The 27,055-nt window shown below is 40.6% G+C and overlaps 1 non-coding gene across 1 annotated transcript; it reads right to left on the reverse strand.

The window, feature by feature from the left end:
* Nucleotides 1-18,613: 18,613 nt before the first annotated feature.
* Trnal-caa (transfer RNA leucine (anticodon CAA)) lies at nucleotides 18,614-18,688 on the reverse strand. Its single transcript has one exon. It is a non-coding gene; the product is annotated as a tRNA-Leu (tRNA).
* Between the last annotated feature and the right edge of the window lie 8,367 nt (nucleotides 18,689-27,055).

Below are 27,055 nucleotides of genomic sequence, written 5' to 3' on the forward strand. Positions count from 1 at the left end.
GACCAAAATGAAGTTCGAATGTTCGCATTGCACGAAGTAAAGGAAGAAAGCGCATTAAAGAGGGTAATTAAGAACTTGAGACGTGAGCAGAATGCAGATGACCAACTGAAATTAGTAAAGAGCTATTTAGGAAATGCGAACTATCCTAAGGTGTCGCAGTACTATTGTTTGCATAAAGGTATTCTGTTTAGGAGGAAAAAGATAGGTGTTTCTGAGTGGAAGCTGTGCTTTCCATCACAACATGTGGACTTACTAATCGACTATGTACACCTGAGGTATGGGCACTACGGTGCAAAGAAGTGCATTGCTAAATTAAAAGAGAAGGTTGTGTTTGACAACATGTACCGCCGTGTGACCAAGCGTCTAGCATCGTGTGTAGTGTGCCAGAAAGTCCGTGCTGCTAACACCAGAATACAAGGGGATATGCATTCAGTAGAGCCAACTGAAACCCTAGAATTACTAGCCTGTGATTTGTTTGGCCCTCTTCCTGTTTCGAGAGGTGGTTGCACCCATGTTTTTGTCGTTGTGGACGGATTCAGTAAATATGTTAAGCTTTACCCAATTAAAAGAGCAAATGCAAAAACATTAGTTGAAAAGTTGGAAAAAGATTTCTTCGTGAACGTTGGCGTTCCGAAGAATTTGCTGTCAGACAATGGGCCTCAATTTACTTCTGATAGATTTAAAGAATGTCTAGCTAAAGCCGGAGTGAAACATCTAAAAATATCTGCGTATTTCCCCCAAGGAAATATGAGTGAACGTATTATGAGGGAATTGAATAGGCTTTGCAGAACTTATTGTGCTCGGAAACACTCAAGTTGGGCAGAGCACATTAAGTATTTTGAGAGTGTAATTAACAACTTAAGACATGATGCAACTGGTTTTGCACCTTGCGAATTGATGTTTGGCCAAGAACCGCACAATGTAATTGCCGATATGGTAGAATTCCCTATTCTAACGCAAATATCCATCGACGAGAAGAAATTAAAGGCTAGAGCAAATATAAGAAAAAGAGCGTTGGAAAGGAAGAAACGTCATGATGCAAAAGCTGTACCTACTAGTTTTGAAATAGGTCAGTTAGTCCTTGTCAAAACCAAGGAAAAATCGAAGAAAGTAAATGCTGAAACAAAGAAGTTCATGTTCGTGTACCAAGGACCTTTCAGGATCATAGGAAAACCACATGCCAATGCCTATAGGCTAGAGTACCCTAAAAGTAAGAAGCTATTAGGTCTTAGAAACGTGATTGACCTAAAGAAATTCATAGGTAGTGAAAGAATGCTGTAGGGAGGAGGTTGTTCTATAACCTCTACACAGTGTGGCAGCTGTGCAGTCCCAGCTGTGTGAGATCTTCTTTCCCTTTTCAGGTCTCACTCATTCTTCATCTTTCCTATCCACAAAAATTTCGACCTCTTCTTTACAACATTAAATTTTCCGGTATGGCTATCAAGCCATCAATTATGTAACCCTTCTATCTACCGATTAGTGAAGAAAAATACCTGATGTGACAAACCTAATAGTGGCAAACAGTAGAGAAGTATGACGTAATTAAGATATAAAATGTATTTGAGTAACAATTATGTATAGTACCCTGGTAATATTGTAAGTACAAAGTGTTGTTGTATTGGAAATGGTCCCACAATAATAATTTAAAAAGATATATGAATTCGTGTACAAGCAGGATCTGAAGTGGTAGTGAAACCTAGTGTATGCATTAGAGCTAACTAAGAAATAGTAAAAGAGATTGCTTAGTGTTAGGAAAATATGCAGGTAAGTTGTAAGAGTAAACTCACCTGGTGTAGCAAGGAAAGGCAGTGTAATAGAATTGAGCAGTGTTTGTGGTTGAGACGTGAAGGACACGTCCCTGAAATATTTATAAGGTTGGAGCTGGCCATTATTTTGGTGTAGTGTGTGACAGGATACACCTACACGTATTGAGGTTATGAGTTGGAGGCGTGAATGCGGCCGTAGGTACCCTTATGTTAGATGAGACAGAGCAGCTCATGGTGTCCTATAGGTTTAAGGAAATTAGCATTACGCACGTCCATAGTTATTTGATGCATTTAGTGGTAAGTCGAGAGAGACTACCTGTGGTTTCAGCGTCCGATTGAGTGGAAATGGATTGCCACGTGAGCAAACTAATCAGCTGCAATACACTATGAATATGAAATAAATGTGCTATCCTATGCTTTAAATATTAATAGAGTGAGTGTTAAATAAGTAATACACTAAGCAAAGTAAAATAAGTAACATAATGGCAGACGTAAAACATTATTTTAGCTCAGCATAAATACACTTCAAAGTAAGTAAGTACCTAATTGCAGATGTGGAACTGACATAACAGCAGAGGACCAATAAGTGGATTTTGTAGACAACTAAACGTAGTGTGTTTTGAACACTCACAACTGTACTATTACCAAAAGTTACTCACCTGTACTAAGAAGCTGAAAAAAAAACAACCACTAATCATACTCATACTATCTCTAAGATTAAGGTAATCAAAGATGAGTTAGCTAAGTGAATAAAATACAAAGGTGTCAGTGAATGTACCGAGCATTGGTTCAGTGTTCCGGCCCAGAAATAATAAATTCAGACTAAATATGATTTATGATTGTATGTCTTGAGTATAAATTTTATCTAGTACATGACTAACGGCGTTTTGAGCCATTTGTTTACCAATTTATGACAATTAAGTAACCTCGAGAGTATTATTGAAAAAGATTCTGTTAACTTTGTTCCAGCAACATATTGAAGGCTAAGATGTATATATCCCCATTTCATTGTGACCCACCCTTAGATGTTAAGTGAACAGAGTCTGAGGCACTCTTTTTGTTTGTTCTACAGGACAAACCAGATAATGGCAGCCTGGTAGCTGCGTGAAAGCGTGGAGTGACTTGGACACAACTCACAGTGACCCCTCCCCTTTCCCCTTGTAATTTAGAGAGATCGAGAAGGACGCACACCATAGCAACTTCCCCTCCTCTACCCTTGTGAATGGAAGTGTAGGACGCCAGCCAAAGCGGCTACAACCACGTGTGTAAAAATTTAGTTGTGAACTTTTCTTTCAGGTTTATAAAAGACTGATAAGGAATAATCATCTGTTTATGTATCATGTTATCTTCCTTGAATTTGTGTGTGTAAAAATGTATTTGATGTATTTAATGTAACTAAGATTTTCACAGTTTTTCAATTTCTATGTGTTTGTTAGTCTAAGGCAATATGTATGCCAAAAATATTTCATTGACTTTGCTTAAAATTTGAGTAATGACATTTCTAAAGAGGCAGTGAAAATGCCCGCAATTTAAATGATTAATGTAGGAAATCAGTTTCTTTTAATATTTATATATGTTTATAATTCAATTTTGATTTTTCATAGGGAGTTTAAATTGTACTCTTGCTTCCCTTTTTGTAATTAAATTTTTTTTCTTCATTCATTAACATTCATAAACAAAAAAAAAATTTAAGTAGAGGGTGATGTAGGGAAGCAGCCTACTCACGCTGCAGCAAATTCACATCAGTTTCCATTGTGTGTTAGTCAGTCTGCTAGCTCTGACGTCATAGATGTTGCGCAATACCTTAAAAATCAAGCAAATGACATAAAACTTTCCTAGTATGTCTGGAATAATGATAAACTAATGTGTGTTAAATATCAGCTTGATAACTTCAGCCGTTTCCTTTATTTGGACGTTTTTCTATAAAAATAATTGGCGGCACAGAAAAGACCTAGAGACTGCAAAATTTGTATTTAGATTCAGCTTTCATAATGATTTAATAAAAATAGTACTTTGGATTTCACAAATTAAGATGTTAGTGTAAATTCATGATTTTGTGGTTTTCATCTCAAAACTAGAGGAAGCAAGATAGATTAAGTGAGCTTATAAATCATACTAGGATGTTTAGATTTTAATAGGTTGGAGGTCCGCTATGATGATGAAGCTGTAAAAAGTTTCTTTCAAATATCTATTAAATTATAGCAATAGCGGATCTCAGAAGGGACAGTTCAAAGCCCATCTGCTGCGTGCAGTGCAATTAAATTAATTCTCTCGCCTAAGTTATTAAAGTTAGCCACGTCAAAAATTTATTATCAATACTTCCCTGCGTGCTGAATGCACAGTTAAATTAGGAGCTTCATCGGCCTTCAGCAAGAGAAGCTAAAATTTATTATGCAACTTGAAGTGGTGCGTTACTAGCACAGCGGCTAGTCGAGACAGCCGATTTGATCGAGCGTTTTCTCAGCGGTCCGCACCCCGGCTTTGTATATAAGAGCACTGTGCGAGGAAGCCTAGGCCCCAGTTCTCTCCAGACGCTGAATGACACGCCATCTGTGTCGGGAATCGCGCCGCGCCAGTATCAGTGCTACTAACAGCCTCGGGTGCCGTATTCTGTTACTCGAGATGCGCGTAACCAGTAAAGCGTTTCAAGTAAAGTGTTAATTCGGGAATGATTTTCATTATCTAGCCTCAGTGTGCGTATTGTCGTATTTTCACGTGCCGTCGCGGGACAGACATTCTACTACTAATATAGCGTGGCGTTTGATGAGATATTTCATCAAATTATGGCGAGCATTCATTTCAACAATTATTTCGGACATTTATAGTTGCATTGGCGCAATAGACTCTGAACTGTTCTGTTAGTTAGGTTGGAGGGATATTTGTGTGTATATGTGTGATTTTGAGAATATACTCAACTATTTTGGAAAGTCGTCTTTGATTAGAAATCCCGAACAACCTCCTGACTCTACAGAGCTATAAGCTGCAGCTATAACAATCATCTCAGGAGAAGTGGGCACTAGGAACTCTTGTTTACAGGTTTCAGGTTTGTTTAATCGCTTTCTGGGGACCTACTAAGTAAATAGGGAGCCAGTGTTGAGAACGGCGAAAGACTGCATTAACAACATTCTAAAGCTAGAAATTGACCGCAAGCAAACATTAATGCAGCAGTAATATTTTGCAACTACAACCAAAACAATATTTCATTCTCTCCGCCGCCCCACAATCTGACGATACAAAACAAGGCTTTGATATTCCTAATGCGCTTTATTCTTAATGTCCCTTTACTAACGTTATTTTCTTTACTGAGAATAGGCCATCTGAGGACCACGTTCCACTTCCAATTCCTCGTTCTTTGTTCCTCTCTTTTCTTCCAGTATTCCTTCATCTGTTCACTATGTTTCTTCTTTCTGTCTTCAGACCATTTTGAAATAGTCGTTTTAGCTACCCTACTTTGGAATCCAACCATTTTCAACACTTTTTTCAGAAATGCTTCTCTCTATGTTTTATATTTTTATATTGTTTATTTCAAAATTTTTTTACTTCTTTAACCCAGCTTGTTGCGGACTTCTTACCCCACAAATATTTGAAAAAAAAATATTAGTTACTCTACCGTCTCGCAAGCTGCAGCATAGTCGCGTGTGTAAACAGGTATTGTCAAATACTTTTTATTCCAATCTTTGATCACAATATAAAGTCCTTCGACGATTACCAGTTTGAGTCAGTAATGGCCATCTTCGTATCTTTTCCACACCATGCCCTAATCTGATAAAGCCGTAAAGGCATCGTCAAAACATACGTAAATCAAAAAAGTTTTGCATCACTCCAGTTCCCAGAATTCCTGAAGACAGACGTTGACTGTGGATATTGTATCACAGACACAGTCCCTTTGACTGTTCAGAGATGTCACTAAACCCGCCCAAAAATGTAAACAACCATGCATGAGCGGCGTCTATTAGACAGAGGGGGTCCGACATCCCATCAGTTCCAGTCACTCCACCGGGGAAGAGGTACACGGCTCGTGTTGTCTGTAGTTCAACCATGCCTAGTCGGTCAATACCGCGGTTCGATCGAGTTCGCATTGTTACTTTGTGCCAGGAAGGACTCTCAACAAGGTAAGTGTTTAGGCATCTCTCAGTGAACCGAAGCGATGTTCTTCGGACATGGAGTAGATACAAAGAGACAGGAACTGTCGATGACATGCCTCGCTCAGGCCGCCCAAGGGCTCCTACGTCAGTGGATGACCCCTACGTACGGGTTATGGCTCAGAGGGACCCTGACAGCATCGCCACCATGTTGAATAATGCTTTTAGTGCAGCCACAGGATGTCGTGTTACGACTCAAACTGTGCGCAATAGGCTGCAAGATGCAGAACTTCACTCCCGACGTCCATGGCGAGGTCCATCTTTGCAACTACTAACCCATGCAGCGCGGTACAGATAGGCCCGACAACATGTCGCACATGCATTATACCAGACAATCGTCGGAGACATGTTTGGAGGCAACCGTCAGGCTGGAAGCCTTAGACACACTGTCCAGCGAGTGCAGCAAGGTGGAGGTTCCTTGCTGTTTCGGGGTGGCGTCATGTGGGGCCAACCTACGCCGCTGGTGGTCATAGAAGGCGCTGTACGGCTGTACGATACGTGAATGCCACCCTACGACCATAGTTCAACCATATCGGCAGCATACTGGCGAGGCATTCGTCTTCATGGACGACAATTCGCGTCCCCATAGTGCACATCTTGTAAATGACTTCCTTCACGATAACGATGTCGCTCGACTACAGTGGCCAGCATGTCATCCAGACATGAACCCTATCGGACATGCCTGGGATAGACTGAAAAGGGCTGTTTATGGAACGCGTGACCAACCAACCACTTTGAGGGATCTACGCCGAATCACCATTGAGGAGTGGGACAATCTAGACTAACAGTGGCCTGATAAACTTGTTGATAGCATGCCACAAGGAATACAGGCATTCATTAATGCAAGAGGACGTGCTACAGGGTATCAGAGGTACCGTTGTGTACAGCAGTTACGACCACCAACTCTGAAGTTCTCGCTGTATGGTGGTACAACATGCAATGCGTGGTTTTCATGAGCAATAAAAAGAGCGGCAACGATGTTTATTGTGATCTCTATTCCAGTTTTCTGTACAGGTTCCGGAACTCTCGGAACCGAGGTGATGCAAAACTTTTTTTGGTGAATGTGTAAATACATTCAGCAAGTTCTACGTAACGATGCTTTGCTGAGTGTATTTATATGTTTTGACTATGCCATTACGGCTTTATCACATTAATACATGGTGTAGAGCAGATCTGAAGATGGTCATTACTGACTGAAACCGGTCATCGTCGAAGATTAATCTACCGTGTTGCATTCGAAATAGATGCCAGAAAAAACATGAGTCCTCTCTTTCTCATTACGTTTGAAATATTTTCCATATTTTGATTTATTTCAGCATTACTTCGAAATTTCCAACTTTCTGCTCTGTTTTGTGGCCCTAAAATTTTCCTTAGAATTCGTCTTTCTGCTATTTCTAATTTATCTAAATTATAGTTTCATGCCAGGTATTCGCTTGCATATAGGTATCCTGTCTTCATTATTGTGCTGTAATGCCTTATTTTTGAATTTTTGGATAGACACTTTTACGATCGAGGCCTTGGTGACACCAGATGCTCTCCCCATTTTATGCAACCTTTCCTCTATTGCAGATTATTCCAAAGAATTTTATTGGATTATCTTCCCTAGATATTTGAATTTTCTTATTCTCTCCATTTGGCCAATATCGGTTTTCAGAAATTTGTTCGTTGCAGATTTTGTTTTTTCTGCAGAAATTCTTAAGCCCGTTCTGCTGGCTATTTCTTCCAACAGATTTATTTGTGTTATAAAAGAAGTCACATTTTCGGAAATTATAGCAAAATCATCTGCAAATGCAATAGAGTTATTGCTTTGTGTTGGTATTATGATTTTTCTCATAACAGTTTACCAGATGTACATAACTGAGCCAGAAGTAGGCATAGAAATTCAAGATTTTTATAATATCCTTTATTATGTGTTGTTCTTGGTCCGATATAAGAGACGGCCTTAACACCCTCATACAGTCATGCTAAATAAATTAATTGATAAATAGTAGCGAGCTACACATATTTGTTCACGTTTTGCTCACTGTGCAAATTAATGAATTCTGGCAACAAAAAGTTATATTAAAACCTGAGTAATGGTCAGTAATATGGACTGTTGTTAATCTAAGGATTGCGTAACTCTGCATCTTTAACGTACTGCCTACAACAGCGCTGTCCAGTGTTCACACTTTGCAGTGCTGTACTGCAGGGAGAGAAAAGAAAAGAGATACAACGGAGAGAAACAGCATACAATCGATTCTTGTCATGAAGCGCTGGCCGAAACTGTATTTTGCGGCATCCCGTACGCGGAGTAATTGACCCAATAGCCGACTATGGCCAGAAACGGAGGACAGCAGCCAGACGGGAAGCCTATAAACAGGATTAGCGGCAACGAAGTTGGAGAGATCACGTAACGCAATTGGAAGTCGTTCGTCGGCGCTCGCCAGCGTAACTGGGCCGACGCCGGCGTTACGTTATCGTTAGCGCAGCGGAACTACGACGACGCGGCTCCGGCGTGCTCGCACCGCTGACCTTCAGCGAAGTTGCCGCCGCGACCTTAGTGCCAAAGTTAGTTGCAAGCGTAAACTTAATTAATGGAGCTCTCAGGACATTGGGTACTATATCAAGAGTGTTCACATGTGGTTTGGTCGCTGCTACTGAGAACTAGCATCGTCAGACCTTAGAGTCTGTCTGAGATGTTCTCAGCATCCACTAAACGAATTTCAAACAATTTTGAGTCACTGGCAATTCAATTAGATTGAGAGTGTCTTCTATGTCTTAATACCTTGTTGGAATTTTTTCATCTCTGCACAGTGTGATATAATTTCATAATCGTTTATCGAGACGGCGACACCTGGCAGCAAACTTTTTTGAGCCTAATCGAATGTTATATCACGTGAATTCCACTCTTTCTACATAAGACGTATTTATAACCACAGTGTAGTATTGCTGACAGCTTTTTGATTTCATTCATACAAGATAATCCTTTCGAAATTGTATTTTATGTTCATTGTAAGATCACACTGAAATGATGGAAAACTGACTGCAAAAGTGAACTTCACCACCAGAGATCTGAAGTTGACTGCAGCCAACAAATTCATCACATTATATTGATGAAATCCATAGTTCATATGTGTTACATATGGATCTCAGACTATTTTTATCGACTACCAGCATAGTAAACTCAATGAAAGATTTTCCTGCTTTTTTTTTTTTACAAATGTTATTTTTCGTAAACTCTAAATGGAAGTAATACTCAAGGAGGAGAAATCTTCACTGTTAGCTAGTGTAGAGCAGAACTTAGGTGGGGTAGGGTTCCTGCTGGAGGTTGGGTATATGTAGAGGTCAATTTAACAGTTATTTTATTTAACATCAGGAGAATAGAAATGCACTTCCACTAAAGCAAAATACTTTTGTAGTATCCTTAAGCAGGGCTCCATGATCAATGCGAGAAAAGTGTCTTCCGTTAAATAAAATAATGAAACTGATAAAGGCATCAAACGCTTGTGTCTTAGGACACGAACAAACAGGTCCTCGAGGAACGGCTGAAGAAAACTACTGAACATCATTTCTTACGATGTACTTTTTAAAACAATTTATTAACCAACAGTAATTTCTTTTCCTCAATACTAAGTAGGTACAAGCCCCAATAAAAAAAAAAAAAAAAAGGAATCACATTAAAGATTAAACTTGAGCTTTCACCCTCAAGAAAAGGCATTAAACATCATAAATAACCGAAACATCTTCCCTTTAATAATTTGTTTACATTACTTAAAAGCGTTATCAGGCACAATTACATTTAAAAAGACGTTGTCTCACATCTTTTTTTGGTTGTTTGGCACCACCACCACAAGGAAATTTCATCAGTTGGGAAAACAAAAAGCGAAAGCTGATGTAAAATTTATCTTAACGTGAACTAGCCGTCTGAAGACGAAACTGTCTGTTCGAAACCGGTAACACCCCTATTTAAATAAACAGAATGTAAAAACTGGCTGGTTGCTGTTTTCTTCTTTGAAAGAGTCAACCTGTATTAAACTGAAATATCAGAATCGAAACAGTTTACATATTCTATAAATCAATTTTTTGCTTTAACAAAATTACATTTCTTCAGAACATTAGATATTAATAATTTACACTGAAGTTAATGCCAAGGCAAGTCATAACCTGAAAATTACTATAGAGTAATAGAGCGGCCCCGAGGGAGGACTCGAACCTCCGACGGGGGAGCCTTGCGGACAGTGACAAGGCGCCTCGGACCGCTCGGCTACCCTGCGCCTCCCCCCCCCCCCCCTGCAGGTCAGGGCACAAATCTACAGACGGCACAACAGATCCTAGACGTAGACCTCGGGACACAGCCCCCACTCCCTCGGGAAAACAAGCCGAGGGAGAATAAGTTGTGCACCAGAACATATACAGCAATTATCTCATAAGCAGTGGTCAGGGTAAATAAAACGAAGCCTTTGCTCCATCTCTAAGGAAATCCAATAACCAATATTAAGATTAAAGCATTATGCATTTCAGCTCACTTCGCGACGCTTGTCAAAGTTAACAGATTCGAGCGTGGTTCACACATAAAACTGGAACTGCTACCGGCAGAGGACCAAAATTATTAGTAACTTAAGTGTGGAAAAAAGATTACCACAATCTTAATAAATGCAGAAGCACCCTTCAAACTACCGGCAGAGGACCAAAATTATTAGTAACTTAAGTGTGGAAAAAAGATTACCACAATCGTAATAAATGCAGAAGCACGCTTCAAACTAGTATCACAGCCCAAGGTGTACAGATGGCCTCTTACTGCTAGCTTAAAGATCAAATCAGAGGTTCTCAAAAACTTCAGTTGTCCTCAAGGAACTGTTTTTAGCATAGTTTTACATATAATTTAACAGAGGCAAGTATCATTCAAGCATCATACAAAATATTCCACCTTTTTTCTGAAGTCCAGTGTGGGGGCAAGTATCATTCAAGCATCATACAAAATATTCCACCTTTTTTCTGAAGTCCAGCGTGGGATCTAAGGTGAGGAAAAAACTTACTGGCTGCAAGAAACAAGTCAGTGCCACTAAATAAGTGGTTCTCTTTTCTAAGAACCGTCATAGTGACAAAATGTGACTTACAAATGGGCACAGGCCTCTAGGCTTTTCAATTAAATCACAGAAACAACCGTCTGCACTATACGTAAAATTGGGCACACAAATTAAAAAAAAAAAAGAAAACTGAAAAAAACAATCCAATTTCCCCATGGGAGGAGTTAAACACGTGTCACAAACTCTTTAAGAATCACATTAAACGGAAAATTTCAGAATCACATTAAACTGAAAATGCGGGAGCACAGCGCACCCAAAAAAACGTGGAAAAAGCAAGAGGAAGGACAGCGCAAAGCTGCTTCTAACACAACCGGCAGCAGGTAATGGAGACAAGTCTCTGGAGAACATACAAATGGCGGTCACCACAAACATAAGGAAGTGAAACCGGGTTGCTTCCTCGACCAAGTAAGCCGAAGGAGGCGTTGACTCGGTGACAGCAAAATCATGTGGTGAAAGGTGTCCCGGTCGTCTACTGCAGAAGGGGACACCACAGGCGGGCTTCGCCGAATCCCGCCAAATTCTCCTGGAGGAGCCCCAACACCTTCGACCCAGCTCGCCATTACGGATATCTCGGCTACAGCCCTGATCCGGCTGCGGTCCTGTCCGCCGCTTCCCCCGCTGTGACACCTCTGCTTTACAGAAGATGTTGCTGGCTCCAACTGCTGTAGCTGACCGACCAATCCGTCAGCCGTGCCTGCTGCCAGTTCGGTCACGGGGCGGTGCTCGTGACAAGTCACGTGCCAGCGTCGTCCGCCCCATCGAGGCTCCAGTGTAACACTCTCCTCAAAATAAATCTGTGGGGGGGCGAGGAAAAACATTCCCCAATCGACAGGAGACATTAATAAATTTGTAATTCTGTCATCGACGGCAGAGGACTTGACTGGCAGTTTGAACGGAATATATGCTTTTAAAAAAGAGGTTCTGAACATTAACAAATTTAGAACGACGCTAATGGAATGCAGTGAAATCGAAGTAGTTGATGATGCGCCGCAGGTAACGGATACCTCGTAATATCAAGGCGGACGTCGTTTTTCCTCGCATTGTGCAGCAGAGTCAAGTCGTTGGAAGGCCCCTGAAGAAATCTTGAGCCATGCTGCCCTACAGCGGTCTATAATAACGAAAGTGTTACGATGTCGTGTGATCTGGGTGATCAAAGCATTCACTGGAACTGTCCAGAATCTTCTTCAAAACAATCGTGAGCTACTGTGTCCTGGTAACATGGTGCATTGTCATTAACAAAGATTCTATAGTTGTTTGGGAACATGAAGTTGAGGAATGGCTGTAAATGGTCTCCAAGTCCCTGAATATAACCATGATCGGTTTAGTTGGATCAGATGATCCAGTCCGTTCCATGTAAACGCACCATTATGGAGCCACCAGCCGCTTGCTCAATGCCTTTTTGACGACTTGGTTCCATGGCTTCGTAGGGTATTCGCCACACTCGAACTCTACTATCATCTTTAGCAACTGATATAGCGACTCACCTGATCGGACCTCAGTTTTACAGTCGTCTAGAGTCCAAGCGATATCGTCACGAGCCCAGGAGACGCGCTGCAGGCGATGTCGTGCTGCTAGCAAAGGCATTGGTGTCGGTCGTCTGCTGCCACAGTCCATCAACGCCACATTTCGCCGCACCGTCCTAATAGATATCTTGAACGTACGTCCCACATTTATTTCTGCGATTATTCCACGCAGTGTTGCTTGTCTGCCAGCACTGACAACTCTACGCCAACGCCGCTGCTGTCGGTCGTTACGTGAAAGACGTCGGCCATTGCGCTCTCCGTGGTGAGAAGTAATTTCTGAAATTTCATGTTCTCAACGCAGTCTTGATACTGTGGAGATCAGAACATCGAATTCCTTAACGATTGACGAAACGCAATGTCCCATGCGTCTAGCTACAAAAACCATTCCGCATTGGAAGTCTGTTAGTTCCCGTCGTCCGACCACAGTAACGTCGGAAACATTTTCACGTGCATCAACTGAGTACAAATGACAGCTCTTCTCAGATGCACTGCCGCTTTATACTTTGTGTACGCGATACTACCACTATCTGTATATGTAAATGTCTCTATCCCATGACGTTTGTCACCACATTGTATAAACAGTAGGTGAGTTTCTCTATTCGAGCAGCAGAATAGCTGACGATCTCAAAAACAAACATGTCGTAAAATGAGAGTTGTCAACACAAAAAGTCTGAACTACGCCAACGTTTACATCTATAGGTGGACTGCCTGAAAGAAAGTAATCTGAAACATTTAAAAGAGTAGGAAAAGAAATGAACAATTATTTTTGAAATAGTATGTGGTATTGTTTCAGTGATTGAGTCAAACTTACCGAAAGCTTTGCAGAATGAGCACACCACCTGTCCTGAATGCGTGCATTAATTCGGATGGGAAGGTCGTAACAGAGTCGTTGTAACCTCTCTTGAGGCGGCGAGACTCACAACTGTGGTATCTTGTCCTTGATGTCCTGCGACGCACTTGACGTCACAGATGGTGCAGTACCTGTTCTGTTGTGAATAGATCCGGGGATAATGCTGTCCGTTGGAATACTTCAACGGCACACAGACAGTCCATAGGGACACCTTCCTCGTGTGGACAAGCAGCGTCCTGTTGAAATATTACACTACGATACTGTGGCATTACAGGTAACGTATGAGGTTGGAAGACGTCCTTCATGCCCCATTGTGCTGTTAGAGCTCCCTCAGCTACTCTGGTAGCCTGACGTGAGGTCATACCCAGTTGCCCCCCACACCATGGGTAACACCATATGCCTATCCAAAACAACAGAAGAATAGAACTTCTCCCAAGGTTTGTGCCACATTCGCCAGCGACAGTCATCTGGGGTAGTGCAGAACTGTGATTCATCGAGAAATCCTACGTGGCGCTATTCATACTGTCCATGCTTCCAGTCACAGCACTGCTCAAAACGTATCAACTTATGTTGCTGTGTTAACGTCAGCCTTCGCCTGTGCAGATGTTTTCCTAATTCAGCTGCTGCTAGTTCTGACAAATGGTGCTTACACTTACTTTTAAGTTTCGTCGTCTCCTCTACATCTTCACACTATTAAGGGTCTTTTTTGCATTTATCAACTTCTCATCTGTTGTGCTTATATGATCATACATTACAATCCTCCATGTCATACTACACAGTTGCTCTTCACCTCTGTGGTGGTATTATATCCGTAGCGAATTTAATACTTTTTCAGTTGCTACTGGAACATACATCAACTATCCGAATATCAACATCTGGATGGCTCAGCCCTGCAATTTAAAAATGCAGTTTTAGTCTATTCACATAAACTAGAACCATTTCTCTTCGTTCCTAAAGTAAAATTTGGAGATTCAAATGACATTACCTCGTATGGTCCTTGTCATTGTGAGTTCAGTTTACTAAAGTGTTTTGTTCTCAGCATTTTTTTCTAACAATAAGGCTTGGTCTTTCTTCTTAAAAACCTCTGGGTCGTTGAGTTCTATCTTAATGATATTAAATCTATTGGGTTCTTCGTAAAATTTCTTCTCTAGCCACTTCGAAAGCGTCTGTTAATTGTCTCGTTAGTTTATACACATTAACATCAGTGTAGCACAGCTTGAATATTCACATTACTCCTGTGAATTAATTCGAATCAAGTATACCTTATACTGTTGTGTAGAGTAGAATTAAATACGAATATACTGTAAAAACCACCTCGCATAATGGTATACACACTCACAAGCTGTCTCATATACTATACAGTAAAATGTCTCCTTTCTAACGCTCGACTATTCTAATGTCTGCATTTTGCTGTCTGTATTCCCTCTGTACCCAGTACTCTACATACTCATTTCAAAACGTTACTCATAAACGTCGGTCCATGACTGGTTAGTAGTACTGACTATATTCCATATCATACTACCTCTCCGTCAATGAATGCATGTTTGGCTATTTTGTCATCGGCTAGTGGAATCGATACAGTAAATTTCACAAAACCATCGTGGAAATTGAGGTTGTATCTTTTCTAACTGTCCATACAACACTTCTCGAAACATAATTCTTCATGCCGTCCCAGTTTTACATGGTTTAATTTTTTCTTGAGTTCTGTGTATCCCTTGGTGATCTCCTAAAGGGTTATCATGCATGTCGTGTGTGATCTATTTCTTTTCCTTTTTGCTGACCTGGGGCCTTGGTATTGAGTATTCTATACTACCTCTCTGGGTCTCTCTGGTACATTCTGTTCCTTTTTGGTGCCTCTTCTTTACTTTCCCCATCTGATTGTCTTATTTCCTCGTTTCGTTATAGATTTAGCTATCTCTGTGCCGTCTTCAGTGGCGCTATCCTCTTCCATTTTATTAATTTTGTACCTTTTATATCTGATGGTTTTCACTGGACAGAATTCACTTTGGCATCAAGTCATCCTGGCTTGTATAAAAATGTGTAATAACATTCTTCTAAAGTCAGTTTCCATTTCATTAGCCTTCATGATGGACGCTTCACATTAAATGTCATTGCAAGTGGTTTATAACTGGTCAACACCGTAAATTTCATTTCATAAAGACAGGTTCGAAATTGTTTCACCATCCATATAAGACAATTTATCTATGTTGCTTCCCTCTGTACTTTGTTTACTATCCTTGAATGCGAGGTCAGCACGTATCTTCCATTGAGGCAGTATTACTCCTAACGCTTCTCCACAAGCATCTGTTTTAACAACGAATGGCTCTTCTAAGTTTAGAAGGCGCTTAGATTTAACAATCTTGCCTTTAATTTGTTGAAGGCACCTTATTGTGTCTCACTCCATTCAGACTTGATACTTGCCAGGCAGGAACTGGTTTAACGCATTTGTGATCTCTCTGCTGTGGGGAATAAACTTATTTCTTTCAATTCTTTAGTTGTCTCTGGACAAAGGAAGTTCGTTAAGTTCTCTATGTATCTATCTATTTTACATATGCTTATCCTGTCTTTTGTCCCAGAAATATCCCTTTCTTTCTTAAGAACTCATATTTGTTGCGCTCTAACTCCAAGCATTGCTCTCTTAATCTGTCTTAATCTGTCAAATTTTTCTTTTTATATTTCATGGTGTTCTTGCAGTGAACTGCCGTGACAAATAATATTATCTAAAGACACAAATCATAACGCAACAATAATCTCTCTTTGAATTTGCTCAGAGTTAGTTTTAATCCAAACGACATTTTTTGTATTGACAACGTAGAAAATTTGCACTAAAAGCTATGTTCTCTGTGCCAGCTTTGTCGATTAATCTGTCGTTATCTGCTTGCCAATTTTGTAAATATTATTCTTTTCCAATACGATCTAAAATCATCAGAATATTTGGAATCAGAGACGATTCTCTTACAGTAATTTCATTTAATTAATATCATTTGCTGACATTTCTTTCACTTATGTGTGCATTATTTCCTGTTCAGCTTCTGGCGTTCTGTATGGTCTGTTCCAACTTAATTGGTTTTCTGTACCTCCCTATTTCAGTATAATGCATCTTGCCCTTTAGAGATGAAAAATGTTATACTTAACACATAGTCTCCTTACACCATATCTTTCTTCCTCATTTAAGTTTTAATGTACCTCTAAACAACTTTTGCCTGTATGAATATGTCGTAGGACATTCTTGACTTTGTATGATTTTCTGTACCGCTCTTAATTCAGGTACTGCTTTGCTATGAAGCTGTACTAGTCATATGTCTTGACACTTGCCTGTAGTATTCAAAATACAAGTCTGCAATTACTAGATCATGTGGCATCTAAGTTCACAATAATAATCCTGTTTAGAAACAGCTGCTTTTTCTTTGACGTGGCTACCTGATCATACACTTAGAATTCATACTTTTTGTGGGCCTATTTTTGGCCATGTTACTTTTTTTACTGTAGCTGTGTCAGCATAAACCCTTTCTAAATTTTTCTAATGATGGACTGAAATAGTACTCCACCTGTTCTTGTTGGTTTGGTACTTCAAGTACAGCAACGATAAGATTTAATTTCCTACAAAAATGATTTGTCTATGAAAATTATTCGCCACTTAGTCTTTCATTGCTAACAATCCTTCATATGGTGGGTCGACGGTGAGGCGGCGCACCATCTTGCCATTCAGGCACGGGCCATAGCTGTAGCACATCAAGATAATTCACCGAAAAGAAAGGCCCATAAACATTCTGCCGGGATATTTCTTGGGGCTCAGCGTGTAACTCTCTCACTCTTTCAACCACTTTTGTAATTCCATATTTTCCCCATTGCGCACATGCATACAAACAAAACTGCTTGAGTTGATCTTTCATTTGGTGTATTATTTAAAAATGTATGTTGAACGTACGAAATGCTACAACGCCATAAAATGGTATGTTCATTTTGAAACACTCTCTAGTTCGATAGTTTGTTGGTACTTCCTTTCATATTGTACTCGTATTGTGGTGGCGTCGCTGTCTTATAATTTTATTGCTGCAAATGCTGCACAAAGAACTTCAGTTTCAGCCTAATTTTATTTAAGACACACAGGAATTACAACCATTTCCTGTGAGCGACCATCAGTTAAACTGATGGCAAAAATTGGAAATTTGTCCTGGACCAAGATTCGAACATGGTCTCGTGCCTACTAGACAGATGCGCTGATCATTACGCCATCCGGACACAGTGGTCATCGCAACTTCGTGGACTGTCCTAGCACGTCTTCCGTCAGACTCAAATTCTCAACTTATTCACACACTACTAATGTAGTGCCCCTTCTCCATTTTCCTCATTACTCGCGATTCTCGTAAGAGCTGGAACCAGATGTGCATTTGCACTGAAGAGACCATTGGCTGACCCCGCCTTAATTACGTATATGTGATATGTGGTGTCTGCTCTTTCATGCAAGTTAATCAGTCACTTTACTTACAATTGCTGTTGTTGGAAAATTTCATCGATTGAATATACTGTTGCACTGTTGCAGTTCTGGCAGCTACTCTGGCAGCACATCCAGTGATGTACAGCTTTTAATTTGTTTATTTTTTCTCTGTGTATTTGTAAGGTGTCAGGCAAATCCAACACCTTATATGAAAACCCTGACATGATAAACAAATCCAGTAGTATGTCACATAGCTCCGAATAAATCGTGACATTAAATTAACCAAAGTAATACGAGTAACGAGTGAGCAAATGGAATACCACAGACTAACACAAGAATGCCTAAATGCATGTCATATCTTCCCACCGTGAGACAGACGCAGTTCCGAGGGGAGAAACGAGAACAGAAGCCAAGAGCAGAACCGTGTTAAGCTGGAAGGCCCTACGGTAAGGGACGGACACCCACGTCACCAGCTAACCGCTAGGACCGACCCCCAGCCCATGTTAAAAGCTAGAGCCCTCCAGAAGAACAGTATAGATCTTACGATAACACTAAAAGGGCCACACCAGCCGCAAGTTTTAGCGTGAGACTTTTTCGCGTCTTTGTTACGTTGCAAACGTTACAAACATTGCCCCACCACGAAAAGTAACCGACAGGACCACCACCCAACCGATGTTAGAAGATAGAGCCCTCCAGAAGAACAGTATAGATCTTACGATAACACTAAAAGGGCCACACCAGCTGCAAGTTTCAGTGTGAGACTTTTTTGCGTTTCTGTTACGTTGCAAACTTTAAAAACATTGAAACTTCCTGGCAGATTAAAACTGTGTGCCCGACCGAGACTCGAACTCGGGACCTTTGCCTTTTGCGGGCAAGTGCTCTACCAACTGAGCTACCGAAGCACGACTTACGCCCGGCACTCACAGCTTTACTTCTGCCAGTACATTGCCCCACCACGAAAAGCATAATGTTTCTCATTGGATAGACAGAATTTTTGTAGGCGGAGCTTAAGGTTAACATTGAGACCCTGATTGGTTACATGAAAGCACAGCCAGATAGTTTTTTTTAAACCAACTTCGGTAAATTGTAGTAAGAAGTTAGAGAAGAGTTGCTTCCGAGACGGCAGGCTAGGTGGAGCTGCGACAGCCGACGCCCCTTGGCGAACACCGACAAGGTAATGAACGCATCCATGCGCGATGCCGCATTTTTGAGCACATGAAGCTTCACTCAGAACTGCAGAAGTCTCATCTGTTACATCCCCTTTTTGCGTAATACTAGTGTCGATCGTCAATTAAAGCTCATGGTATTCACATTTGCTACGTAAGTTAAAATGTGAAACGCGATGATTTTTCTGTTATATAATTATTGAGAAGCCACATCAGCCACTGTAATTTACGAAAGTTAGATAAGTAATTAAAGATAATTGAGGGTCACTGTAGGCCATTTTCATAGTTTTCTCTTTTGTGAAGCTTAATTTAAACCTAGATTATAGATTTGATATGGCATAGGTCATCCTTCGATTTATTGTAGAATTTGGAAACCCATTCAGGGAATATTCGTTCACATTTTTGTTGAACGTAGTTGGTTTTTATCATCCTGTATTAAAACATTTCCTTTTATCAATAGTGCAATTTATAAACAATGTTTTGTGAGTCGAATAAAATTTCCAATGGTAAACTTAATTGCTTTTTCGACGTTATTTTAGTAGCTAACTAAAAATAGGAAAGCCTTGAACCCCTTCTACTAAATTTAGTTAGTATTAAGATTCTTTTACAGGGAATGCAGTGGAGCTGACTCTGAAATCATTAAGTATTTGGTTATATCATCGCTAGTCTCACTGAACTCTTCTGAACTCTACATGTCATGTGCGGTCTGGCGTCTCCTTACCAGCAACAGGTCCCAGGTTCAAACTAGTCAATTCCCTAAAAAACACGCTCAGAGCGTCGTTGTGCGAAAGTGGTAGGGAGACACGACTTAGAACAACAGACACCACGCAGAATGTTAGATATTGTTAATGATCTCTGGGTGGTAGTATAATAAATATTTATGTACAATGGTCTGCAAAACCTTGCGCTAAATCGTAAACTGATAATTAAGAAAGTCAAAGATTTGTGAAAACTATGTGATTTGATGATGTCGTATGATGTCACATTCACACAGCATTTATTAAAAAAAGCCCTTAATAAATAATTACATTTCAGAACACACATAAGTGTAGAAGAAAACCAGACAGCATTGCTGTTCTTCGAACTATTGGATTAAAACTTAAAAAGAGTGGGTAGGCCTCTTATCACAGCCGAGGAAGTAAAACTAAGGGGAAACTTACATTGAAAGAAGCAATAGCAGGGAAAATTTCTCAGAACACAGTAGAAGTCTGTTAGAATCAACAGGGACGTGAAGTTCCAAAACAACAGCTAACGCAATTGGAGAGAGAGCGAGAGTAGGAAATCGGGAAATAATTGATACAAACTGATTTGAATCCATGACAACGATTGTTTTTACACATTTAGAACATTAAGCTAAAATAAAGAAGAATATTTTGAAGCTGCAATTCGGAAACTTTAGATAAAGATATTGTAATATTTCATATGTGGATGAGGGTGTTAGGTAACAGGTGGACATGTTAAGTACGGGAAAGAGGTACAAGAAAGATTAAATGAATAAGAAGCCCCAGCAAGTCCATACTAGAAGTGAGAACTAGTGACAAATGTGCTAAGGCGTCTGGGCATTGCTGATTTTGCAGTGGAGTAGCAGTAAATTGAGAGGAAGTTAGTGACAGATACAAAAGCCAAGCAGAAAAGGTTATAAACTACATAGAGTGGAGCAGATGGGCTGAGATGAAAGAATTGAAGCCAGGTAGGATAAGACGAAAGCCGAAATGAAACCACTAAAAACCCTAATGTATCAGAAAATAGATCAGGAGAACTGAAAGGATCGAGGTAGTCGCTGCTACTGTATTCGAATAATAAACGTTAAAGATAGATAATACAAAGGGAAGCTGTTAGTTTTGTGACGTAATTCTTGGAAAAATTATCATGAAATTTATTCTGATCAATTTTGGTGTTGTGGTACAGAAATCTTCTATTATGATTAATATTAGAAGGCAGTCATAGGCTGCAACACATCCTTTATTAGGTCAAAAGTGAAGTGTTTTGTCAGTTGCATCACCTTCCTCGATTCTAGCATTTGTTATTATATTCTGTTACCTAATACATTAGAGTTTTTAATGTTTTGATTTCGGCTTTCATCTTATCGTATCTTCCTGTACTAGTTTAAGATAACTTCATGATGTCCTACCCGAATGAAACGCGTCTTTTTCGAACCAATGGAGGACAACCTGCAATGTATGACGTATTTTAATATTAAAATAATCATGTTTAATTTTAAGCAGTTTCGATGCTAATGCATTTTTCTGTGACGTTAGGAGAAGAGACAAGTTCGCTAAAAATGTAACCCATTATTCTAGCGAGTGAGCGAGAAAGATTTCATTACAATTACTATATGGAGAAGCAACATAACATTCGTGACTGAAATAAAACTGAACTTCTCGGTCAAAGAGAGGTTAATGTAAAAGCAACAAATTAAAAAAAAAAAGAAATTAAATTTGTTTGTTCAGTACCGTATACATTTTTTTCCTTTATTGTATTTCAATTCCCCATCAGGGCAGGCTGGCAGCAGCATATGCACTACTCTTCAGCCGAAAGACATAGAACAAACAATAGAAGACATTTAAAAAAATAACAAAGGAGAAAACAAGGTGAACATAGATACAAAATGGGGGAACATCATGGAACACAATAGACAAAAAAGGGGCGACTGTAAAATGGAGATAAAAACCGTAAAAAGTAGCACACACAAAAAACAACACACTGGGACAATTAAAAGAAACAAGGCGCAGTATAACCGGATCATAAAAGTATCAGTGGATGGCGTAGCACATAACAGACACTAACAGTAACACTAAGTACACGGCCAGCACATAATTAGAATCACACCTCTCGACGCACAGGAGAAACAGCACTACATATTATACTGAAGTGGCACGATGATCAAAATGGAGGATCTGCCAGGCGCAAGGAGATGAGAGAGAAGGGAAAAAGGGAGGGAGAGGAAGACAGGGGGGAAATTGGTGGGGGGCGCGCCAGACAGGAGACAGGGCCAGGGACATGGGAGGGAAAGAGGCATTGATAGGGCAGTGGCTCAGGGGGGGGGGGAGGAGGAAAATCCACTCTAGGGAGAAGGAGGGGAGAGGAAAAAAGGGGGCCCTGGGGAGGGGGGGAACAACGCCAGGTTATAGTTGGAAGGAAGGGTATATCTCACAGTGAAGTTCATCATCCGGGAGGGGGAGGTACTGGAAAATGCCCTGATGAAGGAGATGGAGGGTGTGGAGGTGGAGAGAAGGAGGGATACAGCGCTAGAGGCGAGGCAATGGGCGAGGGGTGGAGAGGAAGGAGGAAACCAAGGGGTGGGGGGATCAAGCCTGCAGACAGTGTAAAGGATGCGGAGATGTTGGAGGAACAGGAGGAGGTGGGGGAAAGGGATGAGTTCATACAGGAGCTGTACTGTATAAAAAAAGGTTGAATGTTAAATACGAGACAAGAGTCAGATACAACTTAGGGTGTTAGGAATTAAGTACTATAAGCGATAGCTTCACTGAGATGATTAAGGTGTGAGAAGATAGAATCAAGTTTGCATACACGAGGGGCGTTCAATAAATACTGCAACAGACTTTTTCTCGGACAATTTCGGTTAAAAATGCGGATTTTGTTGTGGGACATCGTGGAATATTCATGCTTCATACAACATAGTTCCATGAAGTTTCGATTGGTGGCGGCGCTATACGTAACCTCCAAAATGGCATTTGTAACGGAGGTGCATTCCAAGCAGGGGACTGTCATTGACTTTCTTTTGGCAGAAAACCACAGGATCGCAGACATTCATAAGCGCTTCCAGAATGTCTGCCGAGACCTGTCGGTGAACAAAAGCATGGTGAGTACTTGAGCGAGGGGTATGTCATCGTCACAACAAGGTCACGGAAACCCGTCCGATCTCCCGAGTGCCGGCAGGCCGCCCAAAGCTGTGACTTTTGCATTTCTGGAACGTTTCCATCGCCACAATACTGCAAACGAGCTTTTTCTTCTCCATTACAACGCAAGGCTTCACACAAAACTGAGAACCAGAGTAGAGCTCACAAAACTTCCTTACCACTATACACCCCTGAATCCGCATCTTCCGACTTCTATCTGTTCAGGCCAATGAAGGATGTACCCTGCGTGAAGCAGTACATGGATGAGAGGAAGATTACTGATGACGCAAGACGTTAGCTTCGACTTCGATCAGTAGAGTGCTACCATGCGTGCATGCAGGCGTTCCAGTTATGTGGTGTGAGGCTGTCGCTTGACCGGAGATTAATTAGAAAATTAGAGTTTTGTAGCCAAAGGAATAGTGAATAATATGATGTACTGGAATCCTGAACAAAACAAAACAGCTTTCACAAAAACAAGTTTCGCGTTATCTACTGAGCGGCCCAACCAGTAATAATTTGGAGATGTATATCACATAAATTAATAAGCGATGGTACTGAGCCGGCCGGGGTGGCCGAGCGGCTCTAGGCGCTACAGTCTGGAACCGCGCGACCGCAACGGTCGCAGGTTCGAATTCTGTCTCGGGCATGGGTGTATGTGATGTCGTTAGGTTAGTTAAGTTTAAATAGTTCTAAGTTCTAGGGGACTGATGACCTCAGAAATTAAGTCCCATAGTGCTCAGAGCCATTTGAACCATTCGATGCTACTGATCTCCCATGGTACAGAAAACGGATCAGATCCCTATTGCATTAGCAACGAAAAAAGCTGCCAAATATGAAAGAACGCAAAATTCCGAAGATTGGCGAAGTTTTACGGAAGTTCGAAACTCGGCGCGAACTTCAGTACGAGATGCTTTTACTAGTTTTCACAAGCAAACTCCGTCTGTAAATGTGGCAGAAAACTGAAGAAGACTCTGGTCACATGTAAAGTATACCAGTGGCAAGAATCAATCAATACCTCCACAACGCGGTAGAAATGGTTATGCCACAGAAGACAATGTCTCTAAATCATAGTTACTAAACACAGTTTTCCGAAACTTGTTTACCAAGGAAGACAAAGTAAATATTCCAGATTCGAATCTAGAGTAACTGTCAACATGAGTAACTTAGAAGTAGATAGCATCGGTGAAGAGAAGCAGCTTAAATCATTAAGTAAAGGCAAGGTCTCCGGTCCAGGTTGTGCACCAGCCAGGTTCCTTTCATAGTATGCTGATACGGTAGCTCTGTACTTAGTAATCTTACACAACCGCTCACTGGTAGAAAGATCTATACCTAGAGACTACAAAGTTGGCCAAGTCACACCAATATCCAAGAAATAAAATAGGTGTAATCCGCTGAATTACAGACCATATCACTAAAGGCGTTTTTGCAATAGGGCTTCGGAACATATACTGAGCCCGAAAATGAATTGCCTTGAAGAAAACGATTTATCGAAAATATCGTTCTTGTGAGACGCACTTAGCTCTTTATTCTCACGAAATAATGAATGCTATCAAGGGATGTCAAATTCATTCCATATTTTTAGATTTTCAGTAGGCTTTTGACACTGTACGTCACAAGAGGCTTCTAATCAAATGGTGTGCATATGGAGTATCGCTACATCTGTGCGCCTGGATTAGTGAGTTCCTGTTAGAAATGGGACAGCTCGTAGTAACTGAAGTAATATCTGGCGTTCCCCAAGGAAGTGTTATAGACCCTCTGCTGTACCTGATCTACATGAACGGCATAGGAGACAATCTGAAATACCCTCTTAGACTGTTTGAGATGATGCTGCTATTTTCCGTCTTGTAAATTCAACAGACAATCAAAACCAGTTGCAAAATGGTTTAGACAGTATATCTATAGGGTGCTGAAAGTGGCAATTGACTCTAAATAATAGAAAGTGTGAAGTCATCCATACGAGTACTAAAATAAATCTGATAAATTTCGGTTACACGATAAACCACACAAATCTAAAGGCTGTAAATTCATCTAAACAATTGGGAATTAGAATGACGAATAAAATGTGAACGATCACATAGATAAGTTTGTGGATAAAGCAAACTATAGACTCTGATTCATTGGCGGAACACTTAGAAAGTGGAACAGTTCTACTAAAGAGTCTGCTTACACGACGCTTGTTCGCCCTCTTTTGGAGTGCTGCAGTGCGGTGTGGGATCCCCTCCGCATTGTAATGACTGCAGACATCTATAAAGTTCGAAGAATGTCGCTCTTTTGGTTGTATCATGTAATAGGGGAGAGAGTGTCACAGACATGACACGTGAACTGGGGGAGGGATTGGGGGCAGTCATTAAACACTTTTACGTTGCCTATCTTACAGTGAAATTTCAATCACCATTCCTCCTCCGATTGCGAAAATACTCTGTTCGCGCCCATCTACGTACGGAGAAATTATCGTCATCATAAAATAAGAGGAATCATGGCTCTCGTTTTTCACGCGCGTTCTTCGAGTGTGGAACGGTAGAGAGACAGGTTGAAGGTCTCTTAATTGTGTACTGGAGAGTAATCACGTACATGTAGATGAGTATTATACGGGATGTCTTTATAATGACAGTCATCAGATTCCCTTGAGAACCTTCAGGTACGTGAAACAAGATATAAGTTACAAGGTAAAGAAGATATTACCAAGTGAACCAATAATTAATTATTGTTAAACTGATGTAAGCTATTTTCAACTACCTAAATTTAACATATTATAATAAACATGTCGCCACTATTAGTCGTCATGTCTTAAGTGTGCTGCTGCTTAGTTACGGCCACTATATGTTGTCGAATATACACTATTTATAACAGAGCAATAGTTACTTGCGTACTGAGAAAGTAACGACTTTCTTCGAGTGAGCAATGTGCGCATGGTCACTTATTTTACAGCTGACATGAAGCAAAAATTCTTGAATATAAATAATCAAGTAATTGTTGCTAGTGGCGAATGAGACAAGTATAATCATCCTTCTTATTAACAGAGAATGTGAACTGATCTTAGTCAGAGACGGGTACTTGTTAAAGACTATTGCGGATATTTTTATGCGTTTAGCCGCGCCTGTGTAAATTAAAGTTCAGTTGTAACAGTATTATCAGCTACAAACAGCATTGTGATAAAATGCACCTTTAATTCCAATAACTTCAAAGAAACCACTACAATAATTTCTTTTGTTTACTTTGTACTGTGTAATTACAACACGGTTTTGCATCTTGAATAATTATATTAACGTGTCTTGTCTTAAAAATCAACTCCCCGAATATCTGAATTTTGAATAAAACAATTGCATATGGGGGATCAAGATATTCATGTTGATGTTATTCTACTTTTAGGAACGGTTCACGAATACCATATTTGCTGTAAATGAGAAAAGACGATTCGTATCACGGAATCCATTTGCACTCAACTGCGGAAGAATGTTTATTGCAAAGAATGTCTCTCGTAACGTAACATTGTTGATTCATAGTCCAGACGAATGTTCCTGTTCTCTCTAGTATTTATTACAGCCCGTTGATAAACAACACTTGGTTCCCAGCACAAACCATCAGCTGCACAGGTGCGATTCGTCCCCTTCTCACCGTTGCTGTAACACGAGTCATTAAGTGCGGCAGAAAATCGGGACATCGAACTCTGCGAAAATACCTGTCGACCTCGTTGGATTCCTCGTAACAATGCTACCGTAGTGCGGCCCAAGGTTGTTCTAGCCCCAGCCGAGCGATGTATGTTCATTCAATTTCATGGTCCATAAACCCGACCGAATTGCTTGTCGGTACACTTCGCAACAGGGCCAATTTAATTCGGAATTGTATTACCCCTGCTCCCTGCCGGAATGGCCTCGAGCATAGGAAATAAAAGCCGACGGCTGCAGCCGGAGAACGCTCCATCTAACCTGATGATATCGTTCAGCCGCTAGACTAGCCCGGGTTTAATGTTCGCTCTTAAGGTAATACCTAACATCGCGGTGTCGTGAGGATTAATATTTTTCAATGCTATAAAAGACTGTTATTCAGATTTCTTATAGTTCAGTAGAATACCTTTCTTTGCTCTTTCCTACTTCAGTGCTCATCACTCTGATTTCACCCAAAAGCATGTCTCTGAATTGGTACGTGAAACAGGAATATCGGTGGAGTGAGGATGTCATGTTGCAAATGGTTCAAATGGCTCTGAGCACTATGGGACTTAACGTCTGAGGTCATCAGTCCCCTAG

This window comes from Schistocerca nitens, chromosome 5 (assembly GCF_023898315.1).
Source record: "Schistocerca nitens isolate TAMUIC-IGC-003100 chromosome 5, iqSchNite1.1, whole genome shotgun sequence".
In the NCBI taxonomy this organism is placed as follows: domain Eukaryota; kingdom Metazoa; phylum Arthropoda; class Insecta; order Orthoptera; family Acrididae; genus Schistocerca; species Schistocerca nitens.